A 6,493-nucleotide genomic window follows, 5' to 3' on the forward strand; every position below is an offset into this window, starting at 1 on the left:
CACCTTGCAGAGGCTTGCAAACACCTTGCAATGCCACGCAAATGGTTTGCAAATTAGTTTTTGAATTGATTTAACATGAAATTTGTTACAAATTATTATATATTGTCTAATAAAATGTTGTAACGAAAAACTAGCTAAAACCCCTACAAATTCATAATAGTCATTTTATAAGCTCTAGCACCATCATTTTACATTTCTTCGAAAAACTTCCAAAACTTTCATGAAATTCTCAATTTGAACATAAATACCAATTATGATTGTCCAAGAAAATATTTCTCACAGGCATTTCATCTAACAACTTTATAGCTATTTCAACCAACCTAAGTCTTGTATAACCAACTAACGTTGCATTCCAAGCAACAACATCTCTTTCAAGCATTTTATCAAACACATTGTTTGCATCAACTATACTTTCACAACTTCCATATAAATCCAACAAATAAGTTTGAACATAAACATCAAAACTAACAAATTGTCAGCCATCATTCATAACTCAATGAAAATAAAGCAATGAAGAAGTTGGATTATACCTTGAAACACTATCAAATTCTCCTTCCATTGAAAGTATATAAATTTTTCTCTCTCTAGAATTTAGAACCAAAAACTAAATCAAACCCCTTAAAAGCCTCTTCAAACAACAAGCAAATAGATTAAATCACCAAAACCTAAAAACATCAACCTATCTTATAGCCAAAATCGATTCAAACCCTAGAAATTCTAATCGGCGTCGACAATCCAACTCGGTTCGTTCATGAGAAAAACACAAGTTCCTGATTTATTAGTTAGATTATTACTAGGTATTTCTAATTGAATGAAGGGTATTTTTGACTCTTAAAAAGTTGGTGCTTTTAAAAATGTCCTTCAAGCCTTTTAAAAATAAGTAAAAAAACACTAAACATTTAATAATTACTTTCAGGTAAAAAGAATAACATAAAAAAGACTAAGGTTGTGTTTGTTTTTTTCTATTTTTCAGATCTGAAATCTGAATTGAGCTTCAATTCAGATTTAGATGTTTGTTTTTTCGTATTTGACATGATATGAAATGTTGGCTGAATCAACTAAACATCTGAATTGGCTGAATTAAGGCCCACTTATTTCAGACTTTAAAACAAGTCTGAAAAAATAAAAAAAATCTGAAATACTACAAATGACGAAAATACCCCCAAAAATAGAAAATGACCCAATCTTCATCTTCTTCATCTTCTTCACATCACCATCCATCACCACCGGACCACCACCAAGTACCACTGAAATTCCATATACAACTGAAATGACTCCATCTTTATTTTCATTTTTTTCGTAACCATACCGAAAGAGAGCAAACTCCGAGTACAACTAAAATTCCAAATATTATAGGAACAGTTGCTACAATCCATCTGGTTTTATCTGCTTCCTGTAAATCACTTGATCCAGTAGTAGGATAAAAATTGGTTTTGGGGTAGGGTTTAATGGGTTGTCAGGGATTTTATGGGTTTCAACTTCTGGACATTGATTTGATAGAGGAAAACCGCAAAAATTAGGGTTTCCAGAGAAAGTAGTAGGACCTTGATTCAATAATGATCAGACCTGGGGAACTTTTCCAGTGAGATTATTATGTTGAAGATCTAAACTTACATTAACAGGTAGCTTCGAAAATTAAGAGATTTGAAGAGATCAATTCAAAGGTTATCGGGAAGAGACCCATTTAAGAGATTTGGGTTAGGGTTTAATGGGTTATTAGGAAGATACCCACATTCAAGAGGTTTGAAGTTAAATTAAGAGATGAGGAGATACAGTCTATAAGTTTAGAGAGAAGAGAAGTGGCATTATAGAGTTGGAAAAAAAAAATCAATGGGTGTATCACTCGTCTTAGATGAAGTAGTGTTTTGGATGAAGTAGGGTTTTGGGATTTTAGTTTAGCCGTATGGGAAAGAGGGCAGGAGAGAGAAGGAGAAAGTAGAAAAGAAAAAGTAAAGGACAAAGTTTCTTTCATTAAAATATTAATGGGGGTATATATGTAATTTTTTCAATTCAGACGTAATGATTCAGATTTGGAGAACAAACATCTTAATTGCGAAATAATTCAGCCAATTCAGATTCAGCTAATTCAGTTCAACTAATTCAGATTCAGCCAATTCAGATTCAGACGTCTACAAAAAAACAAACACAACCTAAATTACCTTTTCCTTAACTAATTTCTTAATTTTTTCTTGAAACATAAATAATTTTATTTTTGTTGAAATTAATGCCGGATTTTGATAAGACGTATATACTTCAAAACAATTTTTCATTAACTTTCCAACAAGATCCATTGTCAATACACTATTTTCGAAGAAAAACTCCAAATAAATCATGTTTTTTTTTTCCGTTTTCCTGCAAACATGGTTTGCAGTTCTTGCAAACTTGATTTGCAAGCTTTGCAGAATGTAACCTATGTTTAAAGATCTTCTTGCAAACTCGATTTCCAAATCGAGAACAAAAAAAAAAAAATTTCTTCTTTAAATCTAAAAAAATTCTTCTTCTTCCTCATCAAATGAATTAAGAATTTCTGATCTGCTTGCACGTTATATTCATCGTCATAAAGTGAAGATTCAAACCGAGTCTATTAACTATATTAATTACTATAAAACAGAACCCTAAAACTGAACAAATTAGGGTGGTTGTGGATTTTCTCATGTCGATCATGCTGTTAGGTTGGATTTATGGGCTCGAGATTACTGAAAGCTACTTCAATAGTATAAACGGCGACGACAAAACTGATAAGACATATGGACCGCTCCTTATCTCATATGCAGAACAACAGAAGATAAAGGAACTGGGGTTTATATTTTCTCCAGTTAGCTAAATGAACTCATGCGCCTGTACGACTGTACACAAACACAAGTGAGTATGATAAAATCCACCTCATTACCATGAGGATCCAAAAACACACCTAAGGTGTGTTTGATATCTCTTATTTCCACCGTTTCATATGAAGTATAATTACATTGCTTTAATTCCCTAGAATCTATTTCCATAAAATAGTCCACTTTTAATTCCTTGCTCCCCCTCGGAATTAGTTTCCATGAAAAGTCAAAAATCAAAATAAAAATATTTTGATATATTCGGATACTTGAAACTTAATATTTATCTCCATATATGATCAAAATGACATTTTTACCCGTAAAATTTAGCAGAATAAATTTTTACTTATATATTGAACAAATGACATTTTTGTCCTTCTTACCAAATGACATGCTTACAAAGTTGTCAAAATGAAATTTTGGCTTTATGTAACAAAATTACATTTTTTCCCCTTTTATAATATTAAATTGACATTTTACCCTTATGTTTTCAAAATGACATTTTTACCCTTAATAATATCAAAATGACATTTTTAACCTTATGTGGTCTGAATGATGACATTCTTACCTTTATCTTGTAAAAATGGCATGTCCGCACTTTTACATTAAAATGACAATTTTACCCTTTTATATATATTAAAATCTCTTTTTTATTCATACGTTGTCATTATGAAAACATAAGGGTAAAAGTGTAATTCTGACATCATAAAGATGAAAAATGTAATTTTGGCAACATAATAGTAAAAATGTCATTTTGACTACATAAAGAGTGAATAAAAGTTTTTCGTTGAATATTATATTCGTAGAAGTTAGTTGTCAACCAAATAACAGAATTTGTAATTCCGCAGAATAATAAATGACTACCAAACGAAATAACTCTTATTTTCATGGAATAAATTACGTGGAAGACTTTCCATGAAACTCTTTTATTTCCATGGAATTATTTCTCTGATATCAAACACAACCTAAGAAGATCATCACAAATTCTTCATCCATAGCTGAAACTTCCCAAAAAATCCCTTCTCTTATAAACCGCTCGATCTGCTGCCATTACCTTATTTAATGAATAAACCCCCATCAGGAAGAAAAAGAAGAAATCGAGAAGAAGAAGAAGGCAAAAAACCATAAAACTTTATGTGTTATTTAGAGAGAATGTGAGTTTTAGTGGGAAATGCTATTTTGGGAACGAAAAAAATGACTTGAATAGTAACTATCTATAATTTTAACAGAAATGCTATTCCATGCGAAGCTTTCCCACCTACGCCAGACCTATTGAATTAGAACATGCCACGTCTGTCCGTGCAAAAGTGGGGCTTTTCAAAATGTTTGATTTCAGTCCATGAAAGTAGGTACATTAGCTTTACGTCTCTCTTCTATTAATTAATCTTGACCATTAAATTGATGGACGACTTGGATGTTAATAAAAAACCCAAATTGAAATTGTCTTCCCAATTTTAATCTAACTAACACCTGACCTGTTCTACCCCCCTTTCTCTCTAAAAACCACCAGACATGAACAAGCACGATTTCTTCTATTTATTCAACCATTCAACGTGAGAATTTCCCAAGATTGCACCCACTAGTTAGAGAAGTATTGCTGAAGCCATTTCTCTTGAAGATTCAACCGTTGGAATAAAAAAATCGCCCGAAATTCGCAAGATTTGAGGTAATAAGTTAGGGTTTTTAGTTTTTTTTTTCATGTTTGAACAAAAAACTAGGTTTATTGCTTTAGGAATGTGTTAAATTAATCAAGCAAATTTGTAAAGAAAATTTGAGGCGGGGTTTTTGAGATTTTTCCATTATTTTTCTTTAACAGTCCAAACTTAGGGTTAACATCTGATTTTTCCATTATTGTTCTTTAACAGTAACTACTTTTGACAATATCTACCTTTAGTTTGATTGAACTAATCTTTATGTTGTTGTATAACGGTTTTCCATTTAAATAACATTTACCTGCATTTCTGGTCAGATATTAGGTGAATTGAGCTCTTCGTAAATTTCTTTTTTGACTTCTTAGCCATTACTTTTGTGGAGTACTGACTTTCGAAAGTTCAGAAAGTGGAGATTGTGAGCATTATGAGCCTGACAATGATAAATACAATGTTAGATCAGAAACAGAAATAGAAGTACCTAGGTTTGGAATGGAGTTTAACAATGTTGAAGAGTTTTATGATTATTGTCTTCCTTACGCCAAAAAAGTGGGTCATCCAGTGAAAAAGACATCACAGAGAAGCTTACAAGGAGTTTTAAGATACGTCGCAATAGCATGTGCTAAGGGGGGAGTATAAATCGACATCTAAGAATCCTCAACCAAGTAGTATAACTGGTTGCAAAGCAAAAAATTAACACTAAGTTACTTGATAATGGAAAATGGGAAACTACCGTTGTGAATCTTGAGCATAACCATATCCTTGGTCTAGGAAAAGTTCGTCATTATAGATGCACCAGAAAGATTAACCCATATGTAGCTCGACAAATTGAAATATGTGATTTGGCAGGGACTAAGACGACTCGTAGCTTTAAGCAACAAGTGGTGGCAGCTGGTGGACATGAGAATGTCCCATTTACCGAAAGAGATGCAAGAAATTACAAAGAAAAAAAGAGAATGATACGTCGTGGGGAAGGAGACGGCATGGCGATTCAACAATATTTTTTGGCTATGCAGAGAAAGAACAATGGATTCATTTTTTCGATGGAAGTAGATCATAAGTCTCGTTTACGTAATGTTTTTGGGCAGACAGGAGAAGCAGAGAGGCATATAAAAAATTCGGAGATGTCGTGACATTTGACACGACTTATCTGACGAATAAATACCATCTTCCTTTTGCCCCGGTCCTTGGAGTGAACCATCACGGGCAATATATTCTATTGGATTGTGGGTTGTTGTCTAATGAAGATGCAGAATCTTTTTCATGGTTGTTTAGGACATAACTTTCTTGTATGAACGAAAGAGCTCCAAGTGGAAAGTCAAGTACAGAAGAGTTTGCGCATAAGTGAATGTCAAGTACTCAACGTAGTGAAGGTGTAAATGACTTTTTCGATGGATATATAGGTCCGAAAACTACTTTGAAACTTTTTTGTTGAACAATATAATACAACTTTAATGGACAAAGTTGAAAAAGAGGCAAAAGAAGATATTAGGTGATACAATTAAGAAATTCCATGTGTGAGTCCATTTTAAATAGAAAAACAAATGAGGGAGAAGTACACGCTGAAAAAGTTTGGCGACTTTCAAGAAGAATTGAGAGGAAAATTGGCTTGTGATATAGCAGATAGTAGAGAGTATGTCAATGTCTACGAGTATACTATTTCGGAGGAGAAAGAATATGGTAAAGGCTCGAAAACTTTTTCATACAAAGTTTTTTGGATGTTCAACAATGTGAAGTTCAGTGCAAATGTTTGTTGTTTGAATTTAAGGGTATTTTGCGTTTACATGCAATAACGGTATTATGTAAGAATAGATACATTGTTATCCCAGATAAGTACATTCTTAGGAGGTGAAGGAAAGATGTAACGAGATTGTACACAAAGATTAATGTGAACTACGGTGGATGGGATACAACACTGGTAGAAAAAAGATACGAAGAATTGTCTCAAACCTTTACCGACGTAGATACTGCTGCAGTTGAAAGTGAAAAAATTACCAAACAGTTGAAAGATCATATCCTAAA

The sequence above is a fragment of the Eschscholzia californica genome, unplaced genomic scaffold (assembly GCF_041429995.1).
Source record: "Eschscholzia californica isolate CP2 unplaced genomic scaffold, dmEscCali1.0.p SCAF_5, whole genome shotgun sequence".
Lineage (NCBI taxonomy): Eukaryota > Viridiplantae > Streptophyta > Magnoliopsida > Ranunculales > Papaveraceae > Eschscholzia > Eschscholzia californica.